The sequence below is a fragment of the Schistocerca nitens genome, chromosome 6 (genome assembly GCF_023898315.1).
Source record: "Schistocerca nitens isolate TAMUIC-IGC-003100 chromosome 6, iqSchNite1.1, whole genome shotgun sequence".
NCBI classification, from domain to species: domain Eukaryota; kingdom Metazoa; phylum Arthropoda; class Insecta; order Orthoptera; family Acrididae; genus Schistocerca; species Schistocerca nitens.
The window spans coordinates 276566787-276594059 of NC_064619.1; the positions used below are offsets into that span (position 1 = coordinate 276566787).

Consider the following 27273-nt stretch of genomic DNA (forward strand, 5'->3'; position numbering starts at 1 on the left):
CCAGTCCAACGATTTGGAAACGTTTCGTGAGAACATGGTTTAGTACTTCGTGCACTATGGGCTGGACAGCCGTCATGTTGGTACCACAAGTTCCTCCTAGTCTGCGAAGGAAAGTCTTCGAGCATCCGTGGAAGATGGTCTGGTAGCAGGCTGCGATACTCGTGCGCGTTCAGTTCACCGTCTATGAAAAACGGCCCTATGAGCTGATTGTTCACTGTCCCAGACCATACAGTGACACACCTTGGACGCTGACCTTCCACCTGGAGAAGCCACGGGGATTGCCAGTACACCGATAGTGCTTGTTTCGGCGGCTTTCCTGGTCGTGAATGGTAAATGTGGCTTGATCACTAAACAAGAAACGTGATACATGTGGAGTATCCTGTCTTAATGCCCATGCACAGAATTGACACGAGGCTCTTTATCGTTTTTACGCAGCTCTTAACGAAGAGAGATGTGATACGGAGTGAACTTTTGTCGATAGAGAATGCGTAGGACAGTTGCTGACACATGCCACTTCCTTGTACGATTGCGCGGGAACTAACGAATGGATCAACTGCAAAAGCAGTAAGAAAATTAACTTCACCCTGTACCGTCGTCACTTATTTCCTTCTGTTACTTAGTCTAGGTTTTACACTGACACTTTCACGTAACTAGTTGAAGAGATGGACAAATAATGGCCGACATGGCTGACGTCTGTTGGGATATCTTTCGGCATCTACCGTACAAGAATGAACTGCATTCTTCCTACACTCTCCATACACCATGACGTGCCGCCTTTTCTTCGCATTGGTAAAACCCATCGTTCACTCACGACCTACTGCTTGGACTATCACACACTAACTGACTAGCAAGTCGCAGTACACTGAATGAACACGAAAGCACACTGCAAGCAAAGATAAAAACATCCTACCTAGTATCTACGCAGGTTCAATGGCACAAGCAAGTGTCGTCTCGTAAACGACTGGTACTAGAATCGTGCAAGAAATTCCATTTACATTCAAATTTACCCCACTTTTAGTTCGTTAATGTCAGTAGATATTGTTCCATTGAAAAAAGAGTAAGTTTGAAGAAAAAATACACTTACTAAGCATTACTGCAATCTGTTGATTGGCTAACAAATGGCTCTGAGCACTATGGGACTCAACTGCTGTGGTCATCAGTCCCCTAGAACTTAGAACTACTTAAACCTAACTAACCTAAGGACATCACACACATCCATGCCCGAGGCAGGATTCGAACCTGCGACTGCTACGGTTCCGGATTGCGCGCTGATTGGCTAAAAATACGATCCACTGACTACTAATCCATTCTGTGAAAACAGCACATTAACAGCACTTTCCATTTCCGCATATAAACAGAAGTCACTCAAACGTCACCTAGGGTCTACCTATTACACTACTGACCATTAAAATTGCTACACCAAGAAGAAATGAACATGATAAACGGTATTCATTGGATAAATATATTATACTAGAACTGACATGTGATTACATTTTCAAGCAATCTGGGTACATAGATCCTGAGAAATCAGTACCCAGAACAACCACCTCTGGCCGTAATAACGCCCTTGATAGGCCTGGGCATTGAGTCAAACAGAGCTTGGATGGCATGTACAGGTACAGTTTCCCATGCAGCTTCAACACGATACCACAGTTCATCAACAGTAGTGACTGGTGTATTGTGACGACCCAGTTGCTCGGCCACCATTGACCACACGTTTTAAAGTGGTGAGAGATCTGGACAATGTGCTGGCCAGGGCAGCAGTCGAACATTTTCTGTATCCAGAAAGGCCCGTACAGCACCTGCAACATGCGGTCGTGCATTAATTTGCTGAAATGTAGGGTTTCGCAGGGATCGAATGAAGGGTAAAGCCACGGGTCGTAACACACCTGATATGTAACGTCCATTGTTCAAAGTGGCGTCAATGCGAACAAGAGGTGACCGAGACATGTAACCAATGGTACCCCATACCATCACGCAGGATGATACGCCAGTATGGCGATGACGAATACACACTTCCAATGTGCGATGTCGCTAAACACGGATGCGACCATCATGATGCTGTAAACAGAACCTGGATTCATCCGAAAAAATGACGTTTTGCCATTCGTGCACCCAGGTTCGTCGTTGAGTACACCATCGCAGGCGCTCCTGTCTGTGATGCAGCGTCAAGGATAACCGCAGCCATGATCTCCGAATTGATAGTCCATGCTCCTGCAAACGTCGTCGAACTGTTCGTGCAGATGGTTGTTGTCATGCTAACGTCCCCATGTGTTGACTCAGGGATCGAGACGTGGCTGCACGATCCATTACAGTCATGCGCATAATATGCCTGTCATCTCGACTGCTAGTGATACGAGGTCGTTGGGATCGAGCACGGCGTTCCGTATCACCCTCCTGAACCCACCGATTCCATATTCTGCAAACAGTCACTGGAACTCGACCAACGCGAGCAGCAATGTCGCGATACGATGAACCGCAAACGCGATAGGTTACAATCCGACCTTTATCAAAGTCGGAAACGTGATGGTACGCATTTCTCCTCCTTACACGAGGCATCTCAACAACGTTTCACCAGGCAACGCCTGTCAACTGCTGTTTGTGTATGAGAAATCGGTTGGAAACGTTCCCCATCTCAGCACGTTGTAGGTATCGTCACCGGCGCCAACCTTGTGTGAATTCTCTGAAAAGCTAATCATTTGCAGATCACAGCATCTTCAAATTTCGTGTCTGTAACACGTCATCTTCGTGGTCTAGCAATTTTAATGGCCAGTAGTGAATATATCCCAATCTTACCCGCTAGTATACTTAGCTGCATCGTAAGAGCACTACTTATACTGAATAGCATGCCTTAAGAACTTAGTACCAGGCAGTTCTATGTTTTTGGAACTAGCCCTGGTATTAATAGTAAGTGACGCAGATATTAATCTACCTAGCCTAATGTCGAAAAGCCACAATATGTAATCCCTTAATTAGCAATCAAGAGCTAGCCCTGTTCACCGTTCAGAGTTGACGATGATAATTAACCTTAGGTTAGAACGAGAAAGCTCACACAACCTATTTGATTGTGGCCACACTACCTTACACTTGGGAACCAGAAAGCTGGCTCCTTAATACGTGAAGCCAAATAAACAACCGTAACCAAGACTGCTGACGCCATTGGCAGAGGGCATAAACCGACCTTCGGCTACACCCTCAGAGTAGCCTCTCCACAGTAAAGCTAGCTCATTGTTCTGCTTCCAGGTCTTAACAAATTTCACCCAAACATAAGCAATATTTCAATGTTCAAACATGACTACAATAAAACTTCCTGGCAGATTAAAACTGTGTGCCCGACCGAGACTCGAACTCGGGACCTTTGCCTTCCGCGGGCAAGTGCTCTACCAACTGAGCTACCGAAGCACGACTCACGCCCGGTACTCACAGCTTTACTTCTGCCAGTACCTCGTCTCCTACCTTCCAAACTTTACAGAAGCTCTCCTGCGAACCATGCAGAACTAGCACTCCTGAAAGAAAGGATATTGCGGAGACATGGCTTAGCCACAGCCTGGGGGATGTTTCCAGAACGAGATTTTCACTCTGCAGCGGAGTGTGCGCTGATATGAAACTTCCTGGCAGATTAAAACTGTGTGCCCGACCGAGACTCGAACTCGGGACCTTTGCCTTTCGCGGGCAAGTGCTCTACCAACTGAGCTACCGAGCTCGTGCTTCGGTAGCTCAGTTGGTAGAATACTTGCCCGCGAAAGGCAAAGGTCCCGAGTTCAAGTCTCGGTCGGGCACACAGTTTTAATCTGCCAGGAAGTTTCATATCAGCGCACACTCCGCTGCAGAGTGAAAATCTCATTCTGATGACTACAATAGCTTAAATCACTCATTGTTCAGTAAACGAAGTATCACATGCAAGTCGCATCAACAGCCCGCTATGGTGGACTGAACTAAAGCCACTAGCACAGGAGCGGCCTAGAAGCGACTGTTTCCCAGCAAAGTTAACAAAACAATGTCAGATCACGGGGAAATTGCTTACCTAACTCTTGGGCAACTTAGCGTGGATAAAGGCTGCACACCAGTGGGGTTGCGTAATAATAAATAATACACAAACTTAGCTGCGGTGCTTGTGGTCGGCGAGAATTTCACACTCAACCGCAGTCGCTTTAGTCTGTAATTATACCGTTGTCAGAATAGGGCTAAGGTTTATTCAGAGACATCAATTCTCATAGTTGTCACTTCACTGGCAACCCCATCGTTCACAGAAAGACTGCGCTACCTCGTAACCCCATCGATCACAAAAAGACTGAGCCACTTTTTAGCAGGAAGGTACCGGCACACGCAACCAACAACTTAATCAACAGTTAAATAAGCAACTGCCCAATACAGAAACTTAGCACGACATACACAAATTTAGCTGAACATACACGATCTCTGAACCTCAGCGAGTATAAACCACGCATCCAATGTATCGCCTCGGATTCCTGTTCAACGATGTAATAAGGACGGGAAGAACATATACTGGTAATAGCCAAGGTAAAACAGAAGAGATCTAGACGAACACCTGGAGCTCAATTTCACTGCTCCCCCTACTCATCAACGAAGTCACTATAAGACTCAAATATCCACCTCGCCCCACAACGCCAGGAATTCACCTGCTTTTCCGACATCCGAACTGGAAAGACCTACTGGTCCAACGAACCTCCTCTGGAACTCACTGCCACAAAACTGTCGCCATCCTGTAGGAGTAGAACAGCTTACCATAGCACCTCCTCAGCCCGGAGCGCCTAACGTGACAACACGGAAAACTTGCCGCGTCGGAGCGACACCACAGGAATGACGTTGTACCACAAATACTACGATTCAGATTGGTCGACGGATGAATACTCAGCATAAAAGCCACTTCCTTTTCTTGTCCTTCGGAGAAGAAATATGTGAAAAAAATGTTGTCAGGGAAGGTTATAACCGAAAACTGTGCAATATCATGATTTTGTAATAATATTTTATTTGAAGAAATTCACAGCACGCAGATGTAAGTCTACTATGACTGGTTTCGGTCGCTGATCATCATCAACGGTCGTAACGAAGTAAACACTCATGCAGCTGCATGCCATGAATCTGTTTAAATACCGGGTGATTCAAAGCGAAAGAACAAATTTCAATTATTTATTACAGGCAAACTGTAAAAGATAGAAACATATTGCGCATGTCACTGGATAGAGGAATGTTGAAAATTTTGACATAGCTGCGCTTTTGTTTGTTTGTAAGAATAAATCGATTTGTGTGTTTGTCGGCCAAGCACGTCTGATGAAAAAAATGAGCGTATCCCAGATGCGTTCACACAGAGCCCTCTAAGTCCACAAGACGAGTCAGTTAGGAGCGTCAACAACCTCAGACGACGGGGTGGCCTGTTCTGAAACGACGCCTTCATATGAATCCTTACAAGTTGCAATTACTGCTACAGTTGCGTCCCGGCGACCACAATAGAATGACACTTTTACTGAAAGAGTCAACTTTCTGGACGAATCGACGTTTTATCTATCGGGCAAAGGAGGTCGCGATAATATAAGAATTTGGGGGTCACAAAACCTAGCGTCGTCGTCGAAAATGAAAGAGACTCACCGAAACTGAATGGCTTTGTGCTATTTCTGTTTGAAAAGTTTACGGTTTTTTTTTCTGAGGACGGGACTGTCATATCCGGAAATGCTGCAAAACTGGTTGTTTCTTCAACTTCACTAAGATTCAAATGATTTCATTTTTATGCATGACGGCGCCCCGCTTCACCATCGCCCTGAGGCGCTGCCTTATCTTCAGCGCTATCTCATAACTTTGGATTGGAAGACTTGGACAACAAGATCTTGTTCATTGCTTTTGGCCTTCCGGGTCACCAGATCTCCTACCTTACGATTTTTTTCTGTGAGGGTACATAAGATACAGAGTCTTTGTCCCACCTATGGCAGCTACTCTTCAAGAGCTCAGAAATCGAATTGTTGGAGTTTTTGATTCAATAACCAGGGACCTGTTGATTCGAGTGTGGGATGTAATGGACTACCGTTTTGATGTTTCTCAAGTAGCGCATGGTGCTCAAGTTGAGAGTATGATACAGTGTCTGTGTGAACACAAAACTTTTATCCTTCAAAAATGGTTCAATGGCTGTGAGCACTATGGGACTTAACTGCTGAGGTCATCAGTCCCCTAGAACGTAGAACTACTTAAACCTAACTAACCTAAGGATATCACACACATCCATGCCCGAGGCAGGATTCGAACCTGCGACCGTAGCGGTAGCGCAGTTCCAGACTGTAGCGCCTAGAACCGCTTGTCAACTCTGGCCGGCTTTGATCCTTCCTCTATCCAGTGATATGCGTCATGTGGTCCTATCTTTCACAGTTTCTCTGTAATAAACAAATGAAATTGTCATTTCCTTTTGGAGGAGGAGGAGATTAGCTTTTAACGTCCCGTCGACAACGAGGTCATTAGAGACGGAGCGCAAGCTCGGGTGAGGGAAGTATGGGGAAGGAAATCGGCCGTGCCCTTTCAAAGGAACCATCCCGGCATTTGCCTGAAGCGATTTAGGGAAATCACGGAAAACCTAAATCAGGATGGCCGGAGACGGGATTGAACCGTCGTCCTCCCGAATGCGAGTCCAGCGTGCTAACCACTGCGCTTTCCTTTTGAATCACCTTGCATATTACAGTTCTTGGTAGTTACCTAGTAAAATGTTCAAGTATAATTAGGAAAGAAACAGGAATACAAATTAATGAATCAGGGAACGAACTAGACTGGAGGATGAAATTGTAACTACAGCGAAAATTCCTCACGCAGTTTACTACGACCCTAGACTCAGCAAGATGAACAGCTGCTACCAGTAATGTTGACAGCATGACTGTGTGGCAGATGTTACATGATAACATGCGGTATGCATACCATTTACAGGTTTTGCATGCAGCTGATTTCCCTGCTCCGGTATACTTCTGCGATTTCCCTGCTCCGGTATACTTCTGCGAGGTCCAACTGTGCTGATCGCGGATGATCAACTGTCTCAGCAAGACCGCATTGTAAATTCTCACAATGATCAACTACTGGCTGGCCTGGATCCTTACGCAGCTTAGGAAGCACGTGATCAACAAACATTTACTGTCAGTGTTCGAGGTGACTGTTACCATCTCCTGTTCTTACACACAAGTTCAACAGACGAACTTAACAAAGCTTTGTTTGAGAACACTTGAAGATGCTAGAAGATGAGACTCTAACTAGTGCGATGGGACATGTGCTTCATGCCCGATGGATGTCACTCTCATTTCAATTTTAATGACTCCCAGCTTCTAAACAACTGATTCTGTGATAGATGGGTAGGAAGAGGTGGACCATTTACTTGGCCTGCACTTTTCCGGAAAAACCCGCTATACTTTTCTTTGTAAGGATATTTCAAAGATCTTCCTTTTCCAACTCCAGTACAAGAAGCAGACCTACTTTGTGCCAGTACTGTGGAAGGTTTCGAAACCAAACACAATACTCCAAGAACAAATCAGCATATCCGGGAATCAACGCAACGGTGGGATGATATTCGTATGAAAGCTAAGGGAAGGCTTTTTGTTTATGAATACTCGAACCTATTGGTAACACCAGCATACTTTGATGCATGTTTTTATGAAAACAGCGGATATAAACCACTCACAGAAATCCAATGTACGCAGACTACGTACATAACAAGAATTATTATCACGTAACATTTTTTGGCTTTAACGATTCACACCGTTACTTTTGAACATAAATTAGATCTATGGCTACGCTAGATATCAGTGTATCATCAGATCTAAGATCTTCATCTTCATATTCGTTGGTGTCACCAAATCACAACTGAACTCTTGCGCTCAGAACTAACCTAGACCTCGGAATACGCTACAGGTTCAAATGGTTCAAATGGCTCTGAGCACTATGGGACTCAACGGCTGTGGTCATCAGTCCCCTAGAACTTAGAACTACTTAAACCTAACTAACCTAAGGACAACACACACATCCATGCCCGAGGCAGGATTCGAACCTGCGACCGTAGCAGTCGCACGGTTCCGACGTTACAGGTAAGTGTCACAAGAACCTCCGTACAAAAGAAAAACTAAATTTAATATTCAAAGAGCGCCACAGTTCCCGCAAGGTTGTTAGTTTAAACCATTAATTTATTAAGCACTACTAGGTAATCATGGTGAGCTTTTGGGTATGCAGTCGATTTGCTGATTCCATTTTTCTGCACAATATTTCGACGATCGACCCTTTCGAGTTCTTCATGTGCTGAGAGCTGCGTTATCATGTGTAGTCACAGCCTGATTTGCGACAACTCGGCTGCCTAGACTGAAGCACACCATGAATCTACAACGGAGAGAAAACCTGAAAGATCAGATTAATAGCTAGATTCGAGGATACACTCATTCTCAAGTGTACCACAGAATAGGTAACCGCAACCACGTATACGCAACTGTTTGCAGTCCCTTTTGTATACAAAGGATACTTGGATTAACAAAGAACTCACATAAACTAACAGCCTGATGGGAACGATGTCATTATTTACAATTACCCACAAGAAGTCAGTGTTCTGTTCTACCTGTATTTGCGCACATATGACATCAGACATTAGAAAGCCATTACGTCACGGGCTATAGCAGACATGCAATATCGATGTATTCAACCGACCATTCCGAATCTTTGATATAAGACAAAAGTTTCTTAAAATATAGGTTAATGTTCTGCCCCTGTGTGATTCCTATGATTTATGTACCAAGAAGAAGTGTATAAAATTAATTCTTGTTCCTATGTCCGGCCTCCACAGGAACCTAAAGGACCATCATCGACTACATTTTCTTCTCGTTCCACAACCTCTTCTTCCTTCCTCATCTTCCGCTCTTCTTTCGAGATCTTCAGTATACAAGCCTCTTGGGCCGGCCGGAGTGGCCGTGCGGTTCTAGGCGCTACAGTCCGGAACCGAGCGACCGCTACGGTCGCAGGATCGAATCCTGCCTCGGGCCTGGATGTGTGTGATGTCCTTAGGTTAGTTAGGTTTAATTAGTTCTAAGTTCTAGGCGACTGATGACCTCAGAAGTTAAGTCGCATAGTGCTCAGAGCCATTTGAACCATACAAGCCTCTTGTCTGTTCCACTGGTTAGACTTTTTGTCTATCCTTCTCCTTCGTTGATTTCTAGCATAGTTTTCTGTATGTGCTGGATTCTCTGATTTTCCTTCCCTTCCATCCCAACCAGCCTTTCCTGAGTTCAACAACTAATCTGATTTCTATCTTTTCTTAGAGCCCAGATTTTTACCGAGCGAGGTGGCGCAGTGGTTAGACACTGGACTCGCATTCGGAAGGACGACGGTTCAATCCCGCGTCCGGCCATCCTGATTTAGGTTTTCCGTGATTTCCCTAAAATCGCTCCAGGCAAATGCCGGGATGGTTCCTTTCAAAGGGCACGGCCGACTTCCTTCCCCGTCCTTCCCTAATCCGATGAGACCGATGACCTCGCTGTCTGGTCTCCTTCCCCAAAAACAACCAACCAACCAACCCAGATTTTTTCTCTGTTCTTTCTCTCGTTCTGCAGCATGCTTTTTTAATGTTATAGTCTCAGTCGCATATAGTACCTAATTCCTCACCATAGTCTAGTGTGTGCGAAATTTGTGCCCTTTCTTTTTATTGTATATATCTCTGGTCATACAGAAGGCTTACCTCATCTCATTCATCCTTTCTACTATTCCTTCATTGTTCCTGTTGTTTCCTATTACATATTTAGATTTGTCCACCTTGTCCTAGGATCTGCCTCCACTGCTGTTCAGCGTGTCTGACTGCTTTCTACTTTTCGGAAGATACTAATTCGCCTGGTACCGCCAGGCCGTTTTCCTTGGTAGGGGAACTGAAATGGGATGTAATTAGCGTCGTGATGCTAACTAAGGAGTTACTTGGGTGAAAAATATCGACTCCAAGGTCTGGAAGGGTGACCAGTTGGAACAGTGTTGACACCTCCCCCCCCCCCCCACCGTCGCCCCCCCCCCCGCCGACTATGATCCGACAGAGACCCTAGGTGTCTTTGGATATAGTGTGGACAGCGTTTCCACCCCCCCCCCTCCCCTCCACCCCCCCTTCCCCCCGCGACTATGAACCAACAGAGACACTAGGCAGAGTCTTAGCTCTTTTTTTTCCCATGGTATCTTTTAATATTTTCTAACCAGTGCTATTGTATGTCTTTGACTTGTTGCAGTTAGTTCTTGGTCCCACTCTTCTGGTCGTGTGTCTTCAGATGTCGAGTTTTGCTTTGCGTCTTCTTCCGTCTCACTATCGTTCTTGACTTCCGCAAAGGCTAGGCAGCCGGGCGGCCGTTGTGGACGAGCGTTTCTAGGCGCGTCAGTCGGGAACAGCGCTGCTGCTACTGTCGCAGGTTCGAATCCTGCCTCGGGCATGGATGTGTGTGCTGTCCTTAGGTAGTTAGGCTTAAGTAGTTCTAAGTCTAGGGGATTGATGCCCTCAGATGTTCTAGTGCTCAGAGCCATTTGATTTTTTTTTAGGGAGTCGGCTTGGGCGCTGTTGTCCTTTTGCGCCCCCAAGTGCGTCTTTACTATTCCCATTTCGGCGTTTATTGCTCTCCAGCGTTAGACCACGTGTTCCAGCACTCCCTTGAAACTGGTGAGGATCCAGATTCCTCTTTGACGCCGGTCTTGACCTCAAATGCATTCTTGCAAGCAAATGAAGCGTGTCCGGTCCCGTGTCCATGTACGGTATCTTCTTCTTCTTCTTCTTCTGCACGTGTGAAATGTCTCCTGAAAGTGTGGCCGTGCCTCTCCACTACGCGCTGTACGCCGCGGCGGACATGGAGGCCGGCTGCACCCCTGGGTGGCGCCTTCCAGGGCCCCGCCCGCGCGCCGGGCCGGCGCCGTCTCGGCGTGTCAGCGCGTGGGCGCTGCGTGCGTCTGCGCCTGCGTGCGCCTGCGTGAGCCTGCGTGCTGGTAGCAGAGGTCGCGCGGCCCCACATGTGTTTATTGTGGCCGCGCCGGCCCCCGGCCTCCGGAGGGGCACAGTTTTTATTAGGACCTATAATGGAAGTAAATGTTTCTTGTTGACTCGCGGCCACTCATGACTCACGCTCGCCTCGTTCACTTGGCCGGCTCCTCTTGTCTGGTCTCGTTTCTCTACCCGGCTCCACCGCCTGCTGAGGACCCGACTTCTTTTTTTAGACATCCTCCAAACTTTCCAACAAACTCGTCGCCATGAAAAGATCGACGATAGTACCAGCTCAGGCAGGTTACACCTCACGAGTGAATGCTGCACAATCGGAAAAAAACCAGTTATGATGCCATCTGAGGGTTTTCTAATAAACTCAAAATTTGTTGTAGGAATATGCGTATCTAATATGTAATGTCGTGTGACTAGGGTCTCCCGTCGGGTAGGCCGTTTGCCGGGTGCAAGTCTTTCCATTTGACGCCACTTCGGCGACTTGCACGTCGATGGGGATGAAATGATGACGATTAAGACAACACAACACCCAGTCCCTGAGCGGAGAGAATCTCCGACCCAGCCGGGAATCGAACCCGTGCCCTTAGGATTGACATTCTGTCGCGCTGACCACTCAGCTACCAGGGATGGACATGTCATAAATGAAATGATTACATTTACGTATCGATGGCTCAAGCGGTTTTGAGGTAACAGGATTTAGGAATTCTGTGATTACGTTGCGAGAATTAACATTTCACTCTGCAGAGGAGTGTTTGCTATTCCTGAAAGATTAAAACTGTGTGATGCACCCAGTGGTTTGCAGAACTGCCCAGACTGCTCTAGCAGCGCTCCCGTCACACCGAAATTCTCAACTTTGAATCACTCACACTACACACTAATGCCCCAGCCTCCTTACTCGCGGCATCTCGCCGATCCCCGTAACGGTTCGAGCTTGGTGTGCATCTGCACCTATGGGATCATTGGCCCTCGTCGCCTTAATTATATTTGTGACATCTCCATCTTTTTTATTTGCAGCTCCTTGTATTGGTCGTGTTTGCAGTTAAAATTTTTGGATGTGAGGTCCGCCAGTTATACAAAACACGTGTTCTGGTGTAGTGAAAAAGTGTTTCGCTACGTTATTTGTGGAAAATACTTGTTATGGTTACGTAAGCATCACAACATCTCAGCATGATGCGGAGAATACAAAAACATGACAAGCTACCTGTAGTAATTAACACAATAGTGATTCAGAAAATTCATGCACATCAAATGTATAGAGTAAATAAAAACGAAAACCCACTAATGATGGCACAGTGGTGCCGAAACGTGTTTGGGTACTGAGAAAAACGGTGTTTTGCATAACTGGCGAACCTGTGTCTGTGTGTGTGTGTGTGTGTGTGTGTGTGTGTGTGTGTGTTTGTGTGGTGTGGTGTGTGTGTGTGTGTGTGTGTGTGTGTGTGTGTGTGTGTGTGTGTGTGTGTGCGTGACGTCTGTTCTTTCGGACATCTTCGAAAGAACAGACACAACATTTATAAGAAAGATACTGGCGGCAGTGCAGCTGTGAGGGTGGGTCGTTTGACTTGCCTCTACAACTCATTCACTAAGAGAAAGGTTTTGGATTCGTGCCCGGGTCCGGACACAATACCAATCTTTTAGGAAATTTCGATCTTCGTGTGGTGGCAAATATAGTAATGGAGTAATCTGATTTACTCTTGATTCTGTTTGATATGATTCCATATACAGTACTGATGTAATCCCTGCGTACAACTCAATCTGCAGTGGTAGTTTGTGGATAATGAAGGCATACCGCTGTCACTAGAAGAGGTCTCCCTGGGAATATGCCATTTGTTGTTTGTAAGTCGGCAGATCGCATGGCATACAAAAGCTCTGGCCCGTTCACTTGGACACCCGAAACGACGGGTCTGAAGAAAGGCTGCAGCAATGCGACAATGTGGAATCAGCACCCCAAAGATGCGAGTCCATGGGAACTTTAAACTTGTCAGAAACGCGAGAAAGCCATATATGGAAACTGCGATCGTAAACGTGTTTCTGTGAGAATTTGTTTGGCGGATTGTCAGACTGGTACCTAGGAGAGTTAGTGCAAGCCACGAATATGGAACGTCACATTCCGTCGGCGGGAAATCGTACGTCAGACAAACCAATGGGAGTAATCCTGGTAAACGAAGAGTAACGGGAGGAGAATACCTTGCGGTAGAAGCTTCACCTCCTTTAGAGTGTTATACAGCAGTGGAAGTCAGTGTAAATGCATGGATATTTACAGGAAAATTAACATTTTAAATAGGAATAATGTGCACATTGTATATGCCATAGAATTAGATCCAGTATAACGACAGGCGCAGTCAATTGTTATCGCATTTGATGTCAGAAGCAGCATGTAATAAGACATCAACGATTCAAGTGATAGAGAATGGAATTCGGTATAAAGGTAGCTCTGTACGAAGTTAGTGTCAGCGTACGTGCTTTTACTGGAAATAGGAAACAGTTACTATTACTCACAGTGCGTGATGTGGACATAAACTGCGACTGTGACAATTCCACGCGGAAAACAGTTATCATCAGATGAAAAAGCAAAAATCGGAGCTTCCAAGGAAATGAAAATCGGTGCTTCCAAGGAAATGGGACTCTCTAATCGACAAGAACTTGAACCGTTCAAGTACAGCAATTGATAATTTCGTTAGACTGGGCTCACGATATAGACAGAATAAAAAATATGGGCAAAGTAGAAAATTATCTGAGCCATCATAAGGGTTACTTTTACACAACGAAATGACCATAAACAGTTATTCTTCTCAAGCTGTTGCTGATTTACAGGTGTCAGTAACTGCCAGACATCTACAACAAATTTTCTCACATGACAAATATCTTGCAACCAAGACACGGCAGCGGAAATCTGCTGTAACACCCAAACATAGCCGGCCGCGGTGGTCTCGCGGTTCTAGGCGCGCAGTCCGGAACCGTGCGACTGCTACGGTCGCAGGTTCGAATCCTGCCTCGGGCATGGATGTGTGTGATGTCCTTAGGTTAGTTAGGTTTAAGTAGTTCTAAGTTCTAGGGGACTGATGACTACAGCAGTTGAGTCCTATAGTGCTTGAACCCAAACATAAACAGGCTAGACTGGAGTTTGCTGAAAAACATATGCCATGGACTTCAGAATGGTGTTAAGTGATCGTTAGTGATGACAAGAAGTTTAATTTAGGTGGGCCGGATGGATTTCAATATTATTGGCATGTTCTGAGAACAGAGCAGCAGGTAAGAATGAGCAGAACTTTTGGTGGTGGAAGTGTTACGAATTGGGCAGCACTGAAGGTAAATTACGCATTGCTTGGCTGAACACTAGAATGAAATCTAGCACGTACTCTGAGATGCTAGAGAAGGGGTTGATTAGAACGTATGAGGACCTAGGGCAGAGAGTCAATGGTTTCAAAAAGATAATGCAGCTATGCTTGTTTCTGATACAACCAAAAAGTGGTTTAAGGACAAAGATATCGATGTCTAGGCCTGGCCTGCATTTAGCCCGGATTCGAACCCCATGAAAAATCCCTGGGGAATACTTGCAAGATGTGTTTATTACAATGGAAGGCAATTTTATGCCGTATGTGAGCTCAAAAGAGCGATGCGAGAAGATTGGAGGACAATTTCACTGCAAGGACTACAAACCCTAACAAAATCAATGCCGAAGAGAATTTCTGAGGTAATTAGGAAGAACGGAGGTTGGACAAAGTACTAAAAATTCAATAACACAACAAGGGAGTGAGTGCTTTTATGCCAATTTCCACCCAGGAAACGCGAAAGCCGTATTTTGTTGTTCGTGTTGTAAAAAAAAACTATTTAATTCCACCATGATTGTTTATGTGTTATACGTATCTAGTACATTCATAATAAACACGATTTATTTCTTTATTGTTCCGTGGGACCAAATTAAGGAGAAGTCTCCATGGTCATGGAACGAGTCAGTACATGAAATTATAACACGATATTAGAAATAGATAAAATGAAATATAAAAAAACATATTCAGGTGACAAGTCGTAAGTTTAAATAAAGAAAATGAACAATGTAACAATGGAATTTGCTTAATTTTTTAGTTCTTCTAGGAGCTCCTCGACAGAATAGAAGGAGTGAGTCATGAGGAAACTCTTCAGTTTAGACTTAAAAGCGTTTGGGCTACTGCTAAGATTTTTGAGTTCTTGTGGTAGCTTATTGAAAATGGATGCAGCAGAATACTGCACTCCTTTCTGCACAAGAGTCAAGGAAGTGCATTCCACATGCAGATTGGATTTCTGCCTAGTATTAACTGAGTGAAAGCTGCTAGCTCTTGGGAATAGGCTAATATTGCTAACAACAAACGACATTAAAGAAAATATATACTGTGAGGGCAATGTCAGAATTACCAGAATATTGAATAGGGGTCGACAAGAGGTTCTCGAACTTACACCACATATAGCTCGAACAGCCCGTTTTTGAGCCAAAAATACCGTTTTTGAATCTGAAAAATTACCCCAAAAAATAATACCATACGACATAAGCGTATGAAAATGTGCGAAGTAGACTACTTTTCGTGTTGAAGTGTCACTTATTTCAGATACTGTTCTAATGGTAAATAAAGCAGCATTTAGTTTCTGAACAAGATCCTGACATGGGCTTTCCACAACAGCTTACTATCTATCCGAACGCCTAGGAACTTGAACTGCTCCGTCTCGCTTATAATATGCCCATTCTGTCTGATCAAAATATCGGTTCTTGTTGAATTGTGAGTTAGAAACTGTAAAAACTGAGTCTTACTATGATTTAGCATCAAATTATTTTCCACAAGCCACGAACTTATTTCATGAACTACATTATTTGATACTGTTTCAATATTACGTACAAGATCCTTCACTATCAAGCTGGTGTCATCAGCATACAGAAATATTTTTGAATCACCTGTAATACTAGAAGGCATATAATTTATATAAATAAGAAACAGCAGTGGACCGAGCACCGACCCTTGGGGAACGCCACACTTAACAGTGCCCCATTGGGACTGAACATCACTACCACTCTCAATATTGCGGGGAATTACCTTCTGCTTTCTGTTCTTAAAGTAAGAGGCGAACCAATTGTAAGCTACTCCCCTTACTCCATAATGGTCCAACTTCTGCAGTAATATTTTGTGGTCAACACAATCAAAGGGCTTCGTTAAATCAAAGAAAACACCTAGCGTTCGCAACCTTTTATTTAATCCATCCAAAACCTCACATAGAAAAGAGAATATAGCATTTTCAGTTGTTAAACCATTTCTAAAACCAAACTGAACATTTGACAGCAAATTATCTGAATTTAAATGCTCCAGTAACCTTGTATATACAACCTTCTCGATAACTTTAGCGAACACCGATGGCATAGAAATAGGTCTAAAATTGTCAACATTATCAATGTCTCCCTTTTTATGAAGTGGCTTCACTATCGAGTACTTTAATCGGTCAGGAAACCGACCACTCCTAAAGGAAAAGTTACAGATATGGCTAAGTACTGGGCTAACATACATAGAACAATACTTCAGTATTCTGCTAGATACCCCGTCATATCCATGAGAGTTCTTGGTCTTTAGTGATTTAATTATTAACTCAATCCTCCTCTTGTCAGTATCATGGAGGAGTATTTCAGGTAACAGTCTCGGAACACTTTTTTCTAAGAGCGCTATATGATTCCCTGTTGGGACTAGGTTTCTATTTAGTTCACCTGCTATATTCAGAAAGTGATTATTAAATACTGTACATATATGCGACTTATCAGTAACACGGACATTCCCACTACGCACTGATTCTATATCCTCGACCTGTCTCTGCAGACCAGCCACTTCCTTTACGACTGACCATATGGTTTTAATTTTATCCTGAGACGTAGCTATTCTATCTGCATACCACATACATTTTGCCTTCCTAATACCATTTTTAAGCACCTTACAATACTGTTTGTAATGGGCTGCTGCGTTTAGATTTTGACTGTTTCTAACGTTTTGATATAATTGCCACTTTGTTCTACAAGATATTCTTATCCCTCTAGTCAGCCACCCAGGCTGCCTGTTTATGCTAGTACCCTGTTTTGAACGTTCTAACGGAAAGCAACTTTCAAAGAGCACGAGAAAAGTCTTGAGAAAAGCATTATATTTATCGTCTACTGTATCAGTGCTATAAACATCTTGCCACTCTTGTTCCTTGATAAGGTTTACAAAGGTATCTACAGCAACTGGATCAGCTTTCCTAAACAGCTGATGACTATATTTAACACGTGTTGCAGCACAAAAATCTTTTAGAATTAAAATTTGTGCATCATGATCTGAAAGGCCATTCACCTTTTTGCTAACAGAATGCCCTTCTAGTAATGAGGGATGAACAAAAACGTTATCTATGGTTGTTCTACTGTTCCCTTGCACTCTCGTTGGAAAGAATACGGTTTGCATACGATTATATGAATTAAGGAGGTCTACCAGCATCCTCTTCCCTGCACAATCACTTATACAATTAATATTGAAGTCACCACATATAACTAACTTTTTGTATTTCCTATAAAGTGAACCAAGAACCTCCTCTAGCTTTAGCAAAAATCTTGTGAAATCGGAGTCTGGGGATCTATAAATAACAACAGTTAGAAGTTTAGCTCCGTTAAATTTAGCCACACTTGCACAACATTCAAACACCTTTTCAGTGCAGTACTTTGAAACATCAATTGACTCAAATGGGATGCCGTTTTTCACATACATGGATACTCCCCCACACCGCAAAGAGCTTCTCGAAAAGCTGCCAGCCAACCTGTATCCTGGTAAAGGAAGCCTCTGAATTATCTCCTTATTTAAGAAGTGTTCAGATATACCAATAATTTCAGAGTCAACATCTATAAGCAGTTCACTAACTTTATCTCTAATACCTTGTATATTTTGATGAAATATACTAACTCCCTCATTACTCGGATACCTAAGCTTTGTCAAAAGTGGTTCCTTTGTTAGAGAGACTTCCCTTAAGCAGGAATACCTGTCAGCTGACGTCAATCTAAAAAAGGTGCAGCTCTAACACCCACTACTGCAGTAATTTTCCCATGAGTGATCCCACCAACCCCACCTATGCTGTCACCTACAAGCTTTGCCAACCTCCCCTTCCCATACCTGTTGAGGTGCAGGCCATGTCTAGTGAAACCCGTCCTGCTGATAGACTCCACCGACACCACTGAAATGTGACCCATGCTTTCTGTCATCAGGGCACCCCCAAATGTTATTACGCCTGACGGCTGTATTAAGATGAGGTCGATCGTGACGCTGAAACAGTTCCACGAAATGCACATTCGTGTTACCAGTCTGAGTGGCTATCTTTTCCAGGTCACCATCTATGTTATACTCCCCATCCCTATCAATACTATTACCAGCCCCACCCACAATCACTGCCTGATCCTCCTTAGTAAAATCCCTACATAACCCCTGTATGTTAACAGTGACCTGAGCCAATCCCGCATTAGGCTTCACAATGCTGGTGACCTAGTACTCTCTCCCCAGCACTTCTTGCAACTGTTGGCCTACACCTCTGCCATGAGAACTACCTAACAGCAGAAGCTTCTTCTTTCTCTTCGACTTTGCAACATACATGTATGCTTCAGACACTGTACTGTTACTGTGGTAAGAACCATGCTTTTATTTTGATTTCCATTACTGTAGATGAAGACCTGACGAAGCGTACTCTCCATTGGCGTCTTGAAGGAGCCACGATGCCAGAGCGGCCACTGCTGCTTCGAAATGGAAACACTGGCAGTATCAGCCATTGCCACTTCGTCTCCTCTCTGTTCGAGGCGGGTTTTCTCATCCTGATGTTGTGAGACGCGATACGCAAGCTATCCCGATCGCCGCTGCTGAGTCTGTCTCCATCCCTTATGTCTTCATCCGTCAGCCGACTGCACAAGGTCCCTTGGTTCTGCTCGGTTTGGACTCGCATATAACAAACAAAATTAGTTGCGCAGCTAAAGCGCTGTGGAAGACGTTGAGAATTTCTTCGTAAATAAAGCCGTCTAGATCTATTCTTCTTTTATAACGTCATTTCGACACTTAGAAGATGCAATAAATCTACTAAAGAGGCTGCCTACACTACGCTTGTCCGTCCTTTTTTGGAGTAGTGTGCGGCGTGGGATCCTTACTAGATGGGATTAACGGAGTATACTGAGAAAGTTCAAAGAAGGGCAGCACGTTTCGTATTATCGAGAAATAGGGGAGAGAGTGTCACGTACATGATACAGGATTTGGGGTGGACATCATTACAACAAAGGCGTTTATCGTTGCGGTGGGATCATCTCATGAAATTTCAGTCACTTTCTTCTCCGAAAGAGAAAATATTTTGTTGACGCCGATCTACATAGGGAGAAACGATCATCATAATAAATTAAGGGAAATCAGTGTTCACACGGAAAGGTATAGGTGTCCGTTTTTGCAGTCCGCTTTTAGAGAGTGCAATAATAGAGAATTATTGTCAAGGTGGTCCGAAGACCCCTCTGCCAGGCACTTAAGGGGGGCAGGACGTCAAACGGGCCGACTTGGAGCAGGAGAGGCACCACAGGACATTTTGATTTACACTGTCTATACTTTTACAAATAAATTCATAAATTGTCAGCATGACCAGGAAGGAATCAGAATTCACACTCATAGCAGTGGAAGTTCGAAAACATAATTAAGTAATTTTTTTTACATGTAAAATTTCATCTTTTTTTCACTTAATATTGGCAGCATTTGTTGCTATAGGTACACTTTTCTTCGTAAGTAAGAGAGATGGTTCGATGAATTTTGCACAGCATACAAACCATACTTAAAGGTGTATGAAACTCTAGAATTTTCCAAATCTATTAAAAACTGTGGTAAAAATTGAGGTAAATAACTACAAGATTTGTGTTTTTTCTAAACATGAAGTTTAAAATACAACAGATCATTCGTTTTTTCATAAATTAAATAAATTCTAGAGTTTCATACACCTGTAAGTATGGTATGTATGCTGTGCAAAATTCATCGAAGAATCTCTGTAACTTATGAAGGAAAGTGTACCTATAGCAACAAATGCAGCCATTAGTAAGTGAAAAATGATGAAATTTTACACGTAAAAAAATTATTTTGTTATGTTTTCGAACTTCCACTGCAATGAGTGTGGACCCTGAGTCTTTCCTGGTGATGCTGACAAAGTTTTATGAATTTATTTGTAAAAGTATAGACACTGGAAATTAAAATGTCCTGTGATGCCTCTCCTGCTCTAAGTCAGCCCGTTTGACGTCCTACCCCTCTTAAATGTGTTTGCTGAGTATCGATGTAGACGTAGATATAGAATACTGCCATCACCAGATCAAAACTTAGAACTTGTGTAACAGCGTTCAGTGTCAATATAAATAAACCGTGTACCTAAGTGGGCGTTACTCAAGTAGCAACTTTCAGCAGCGAGCAAATATTTATTTTCTTAGCCAGTCAAACGATTATAAGGATTATTTTCAAAGGTTCAATACAAGCAACGTTAATGTGTCGTTGCATGGTATCCCTTATTTAGGTATCAGAGTCCTTTCATATCTCCTACATATTTGTATGGGCACTGTAGCACGTTTTAACTGGCTTGCAGTAAAGCGCCTAACGCCCAGCTGAATAGATAAATTGAATCACTGAATCTTTTTGCATGAAGTAACCCCGTGGAAATTAACAACTCTAACAATTAAAATCTCAATGTGCCCTTAATTAAATTAGAACTGCAGACATAACCTTTCGGTGCCCAAGACATGGATGGACGTCTCGAACCCGATACAAGGCACGGATTCGTATTCATAGCTGGTGTAATCACCTTGAGCAGCAAGGGAAGTGCGGACTGTGACATGCGCTCCAACATGGGACTCGTTACGCCATACCTGCTCGACCTGTTCGCGTAATTCTGTAAGAGGTGCAGGTGGACGACCCACACGAGCAACTTGTCCCAACACGTTCTGCCTGTGCTCAATTGGAGACAAGTCCGGCAATCGCGCTGGCCAAGGAAGTGCTGCATGTTTCACAGAGGCAACGTATGTGGCGATCATTGTCCTATCGGGACAACGCATCACCTTCCTGATGCATGAACTGAACAAGAGTTGGTCTAACAACGTTCGGCAAGTACAATTACTGGCCATTGCTACCTCCAAGGACGTCATGGCTGAAAGACAGTTGCAGCCTCTCTCGTCCTAGACTATAAGGTCTGGAGTGGGACCGGGGGCTCATCAGTTATGTCGTACCTGCGGACGACTATCACTTGCATGCCTACGGATTCTGTTCTCATTTCTGAAGACAACAGTACGCTATTCAATTATCCCGGAACCCGTAAAGCAGTACAAATTGATGCTATGATATCAGAAGCTTCGGGTTCCCGGGTTCGATTCCCAGCGGGGTCGGGGATTTTCTCTGCTTCGTGATGACTGGGTGTTGTGTGATGTCCTTAGGTTAGTTAGGTTTAAGTAGTTCTAAGTTCTAGGGGACTGATGACCATAGATGTTAAGTCCCATAGTGCTCAGAGCCATTTGAACCATTATGAGAAGCTTACGTATTTCCTTTCGACCGATGAAATATTGAGGTCAAAGACCATGGATATCGTAGATTTAGCGGCTATGCCTTTGGCGGCAGTAACTAACCACCGAAGATAATCCATTAGTGGCAAATTGTCTCAGTAAGAAGAAAATAAATCTGTATGTTGGCACTAGGTGGACCTCCAAAAATATTTATACACTGCAGCGCCAAAGAAACTGGTACAGGCACGCGTATTTAAATATAGAGATATGTAAACAGGCAGAATACGGCGCAGCGGGTGCTTCAGTCCGGAACCACGCAGCTACTGCGGTCGCAGGTTCGAATCCTGCCTCGTGCATGGATGTGTGTGATGTCCTTAGGTCTAGTCTAGGGGACTGATGACCTCAGAAGTTAAGTCCCATAGTGCTTAGAGCCATTTGAACCATTTGAATGACGCAGCGGTCGGCAACGCCTATATAAGACAAGTGTCTGGCGCAGTTGTTATGTCGGTTACTGCTGCTACAATGGCAGGTTATCAAGATTTATCTGAGCTTGAACGTGGTGTTACAATCGGCAGACGAGCGATGGGACAGAGCATCTCAGAGATAGCGATGAAGTGGGGATTTGCCCGTGCGATCATTTCACAAGTGTGCCGTGAATATCAGGAATCCGGTAAAACATCACATCTCTGACATCGCTCCGGCCGGGAAAAGATCCTGCAAGAATGGGACCAACGACGAATGAAGGGAAACGTTCAACGTAACAGAACTGCAACCCTTCCACAAACTGCTGCGGATTTCAGTGCTGGGCCATCAACAACTGTCAGTGCTTGAACCATTCAACGAAACATCATCGATATGGCTTCCATAGCAGAAGGCCCACTCGTGTAGCCTTGATGACTGCGTGACACAAAGCTTTACGCGTCGCCTGGGCCACTCAACACCGACGTTGGGCTGTTGATGACTGGAAACATGTTGCCTGGTCGGGCGAGTCTCGTTTCAAATAGAATCGATTGGATGGACGTGTACGGGTATGGAGACAACCTCAAGAATCCATGGACCCTGCATGTCAGCAGGGTACTGTTCAAGCTGGTGGAGGCTGTGTAATGGTGTGGGGGGTGTGCAGTTGGACTGATATGGGACCCCAGATATGTCTAGATCCGCTCCAACAGGTGTCACGTATGTAAGCATCCTGTCCGATCACCTGCATCCATTCATGTACATTATGCATTCCGACGCATTTGGGCAATTCCGACAGGACAATGAGATACCCCACACGTCCAGAATTGCTACAGAATGACCCCAGGAAGACTCTTCTGAGTTTAAAGACTTCTGCTGGCCACCAAACTCCCCAACTATGAACATTACTAAACATATCTCAGATGCCTTGCAACATGCTGTTCAGAGGAGATTTCCAGCCTCTCGTACTCTTACGGATTTATGGATAGCCCTGCACGATTCATGGTGTGAGCTCCCTCCAGCACTACTTCAGACATTAGTCGAGTCCAAGCCAGGTTGTTTTGCGGTTCTTCTGCGTGCTAGCAGGGGTCCTACAAGATATTAGGCAGGTGTACCATTTTCTTTGGCTCTCCAGTGTATATAGACATGAGAGAAATTCTGCTCACTGTTTCTGGCTTCTGGAGAGTGGCATATGACAAGTAAAATTGTCATTTCTTGTTCTGATTTTGAAAGTAGACACGACTGTCTGAAGGAGTGCGACTAAATATAAGTTTTTTCAAATTTATTTTACTTCATTGCAGTTGTCAAGCTGTAATCGCAGTAAATTACAGAAAGTTTACGTGACTTGTCTCGGGGTAGCTCTGTCACAGTTACCAAATGTAACAAGTAAGAAGTAAGTCGGCTATCATTACGAGAACCTGAAATATATGTCACATCTAACCGCAACACCTTTGTCATAGGAAACGACACTGTAAATTTATCATGTGAAATTAAATCTTATTATGCACTAATGGTGAAGAAGAAACATCATTGCCATTGATCTCTGTGAAGCCTTTATCTATACAGAACATTAAAATCTCAAATTCGTATATACTGGATTGGGATTGACGTTGCCCAACTACTTGCATAACGAACCTGACAAGCAAAAATCTTGTCTTATTAAATTCAGCAATTCTGCTGTTATTCTGAAACATAAATCGCCCAAGTATGAGGTCGAAATGTTAACTGAAATATCAGAATGAACCTAAAAAACTTAACACTCGTCAATTGAGAATTAGTAAAGTCCATCGTTGTTGGTCATTCATATGGTAACCTGGTTACGTGTCATCCAAGTAAATAGTTGTTTCTTGGACACAGTGCTACTGAGTGCTGTGTTCAAGGTTACAGGCTATGTTTTTTTTCAAATTTAAGACGTTGAGGTGAAATTATAATAACGATGTTTTTCTGTTCACATTTTACGGGTAGATCATCAGTGATTTTTATTTTATTGTGCAGGTGTGAAGATTTCTTTCTCAGAGTTGACCAGCTGCTTTGGAAGCAATATATACAGATAATAATATGCAATATTCAAGCTTAGGTGTTGTTATTTCATTAACTTTATCAAGGTACAGTTCTGTACATTACTTAAGGAAATTTATGTACCTCAAGATATATCTATCATGTTATTAGGGAATATTACTATTTTTAAACAACTGATGAGTGTTAATTTTTGCATGTGCGTTCTGATGCTTCAGTTAACGGTTCGACCTCATATTTGAGCGATGTCGATGTATGTTTCAGAATTACAGCAGAATTGCTATGATTAATAAGACAAGATTTCCACTTGTCAGGTTTGTTATGCAAGTAGTCGGATAACGTTGATCCTAATCCAATATATATGACCTTAAGATTTTAATGTTCTGTGTTGCTAAAGGCTTCACAGCGATTAATGGTAATGATGTTGCTTCTTTACCATTACTGCATAATAAGATTTAATTTCACATGATAAATTTATAGTAATGTTTCCTATGACGAAGGAGATGTGGTTAAACGTTACATATATTTCAGGTTCTCTTAATTAAAAGCCGACTTATTTCATACTTGTTACATTTGATAATTGTGACAGCTTCACCGAAACTAGTCATGTAAACTTTCTGTAATTTACTGCGACTATGACTTGACCACCTTATTGAAGTCAAATAAACTTGAAAAAAAAAAAACTTCTTCTAGTACTGCAATCATTCAAATCGTTTTTCGAAAATTATGTAATATTCTTTTGCTCGCAGTCGAGTGATGTCTGCTACTCAATAAGATTTTCATAATGAATCTCTTTGGCAGGAGTAAAACATTCATCACGTGCGATACACCACTATGGGGAATAGAGATAGTAGCGTGTCACTCTCGATAACCAGATCGACTGTTAACGCCCTCTGTTGACTCCCAAGCTTCTCATGAAACCTGAATGACCATTCCATCTGCTATAGACTTTAAGCTCCGCTATATCCTTGGTCCAGTTCGAGTGTAGCAGTTTACGAGCTGACATCTTGCTTCACCCTCTCTCTTGGGCCATCACCACGAAAACATCGATACACTTTACGTACACGATTTCTACGCCGAATAGAGATAGTAGCGTGTCATTCTCGATAACCAGATCGACTGTTAACGCCCTCTGTTGACTCCCAAGCTTCTCATGAAACCTGAATGACCATTCCATCTGCTATAGACTTTAAGCTCCGCTATATCCTTGGTTCTGTTCGAGTGTAGTAGTTTACGAGCTGACATCTTGCTTCACCCTCTCTCTTGGGCCATCACCACGAAAATATCGATACACTTTACGTACACGATTTCTACGCCAAATGTACCCCCCCCCCCCCTTAGGACCTACGAATCAATAGTTGTTGTTGTTACCATTTTCTTTTCTTTTTTTTATTTGTCTACACTGTGAATTTATACAGTGACGTTCTACCCTCTGTAATGTTGTCCTTTGTAGCACGCTATCTTGGGCTTACATTTCAGCAGGATAATGCCCGCCTGCACACGGCGAGAGTTTCTGCTGCTTGTCTACGTGCTTGCCGAGCTCTACGTTGTCCAGCAGATTGAACGGATCTCTCCCCAACTGAGAACGTTTGGAGCATTATGGCTAGGGACCAACCAGCTCAGGATTTTGTCGATCTAATCGACCAGTGGGACAGAATTTACCTCGATATCTCTCAGGTGGACATGCAACAACTCTTTCAATCAGTGCCCCAAGCCGAATAACTGGCAACATGTCGACCACTCGCACACCCGATTTTGAAGAGGAGGAGCTGGATCATGTACCCGTCGTACTGCATGTGAAGTGGGCGCTGCACATATCAGCGTGTGGCAAGTACTACACCAACAAAAATTACACCCATATCATCCACAAAGAATACATGCAATGCTTGTGACTGACTTTGAACCAAGAGTCGCATTGTGTCAGTGGTTGCTCCAACAATGGATTGATCGATCAGATTTCCTACAGATCGTGCAGTTTGCTCCTGAGGTCTTATTTGATCTTGGTTGTTTTTCGAACAGCAGGAATAGAGTAATTCACAGCATTTTCTGTCACGGGATAATGTAAACGCGACAGAGCCGCCTTATGGACAAGTAAAGTAAACAAACCTTCCTAGTAACCAGGCTCGTCCTCCTTGTTTCCTTTCAGGAAATAAAGAATGTATAGCTTAATAAGTGTAAACTTATACGCATGTTAGTTGTAAATAAGCTGGAAAATAGTAATGCTAGACAAAGCAGTAGACAAATTTATTCCCATATCTTGTTAAGCTGGCTTCTCCGGGTAGACAAATTTATTTCCATATCTCGTTCAGCCGGCCTATCAGACCCAAGGTTCCTACCTCAAATTGTTCAGAGGAGCATTCCCTGTGCCCTGTTACATTTTTGCACGCTCTTACGGAAAAACCCTGTATAAGGACGGTCTGCAAAGCTACCGCACCTACTGCTCGAGGCGCCTCTCTGGCCCCAGGTGGTCACTAGGACAATGCTCCGCTTCCCCGTGGAATGCCTTGGCAGCCCCACTTCCACCAAGTCCACCGGAGTCTGGTGGTCTCTGCTCTCAGCAAAGTGCCGTTTTCCGTAGCATTCCCCGTTCACCCCTTCTCATCTCCAGTGTGTTGTGTCTTCTCAATCACGCAAAATGCATTCAGCCACCAGCGAGTTCATCACCATGTAGAAAAAGGGAAATAAAGCTACTTTAACGCCTTACTACCAGTCACTGACGTCCAGGATTATTCTCAACTCAACCCCATCGTTACCATCCTCTACATTATAAAATCAAACTCAAGTTAAATTAAAAAGGCATGCAAAATTGCCATGCCGCACTTCAAATTTACGCTGGAGTAAGATTTCATGTCAGTTTTCAAAACTGAATAAAAATTTCCAGTCATGAACCCCCGGTCCTACAACTTTCCCCACGACTACGCAGTAACAGATATAACCGGGTTTACTTTAAGCTGGTGTTTCAATGTGATGGTGTTTTCAAAAAAATGGCTCTGAGCACTATGGGACTTAACATCTGTGGTCATCAGTCCCCTAGAACGTGTTGTTGTTGTTGTGGTCTTCAGTCCTGAGACTGGTTTGATGCAGCTCTCCATGCTACTCTATCCTGTGCAAGCTTCTTCATCTCCCAGTACCTACTGCAACCTACATCCTTCTGAATCTGCTTAGTGTATTCATCTCTTGGTCTCCCTCTACGATTTTTACCCTCCACGCTGCCCTACAATCCAAAATTTGTGATCCATTGATGCCTCAAAACACGTCCTACCAACCGATCCCTTCTTCTAGTCAAGTTGTGCCACAAACTTCTCTTCTC

General features: G+C 43.7%; 1 non-coding gene across 1 annotated transcript; it reads right to left on the bottom strand.

Annotated features, from left to right (window-relative positions):
• Positions 1–3328: 3328 nt before the first annotated feature.
• On the bottom strand, positions 3329–3403 carry Trnap-cgg (transfer RNA proline (anticodon CGG)). Its single transcript has one exon. It is a non-coding gene; the product is annotated as a tRNA-Pro (tRNA).
• Positions 3404–27273: the final 23870 nt, after the last annotated feature.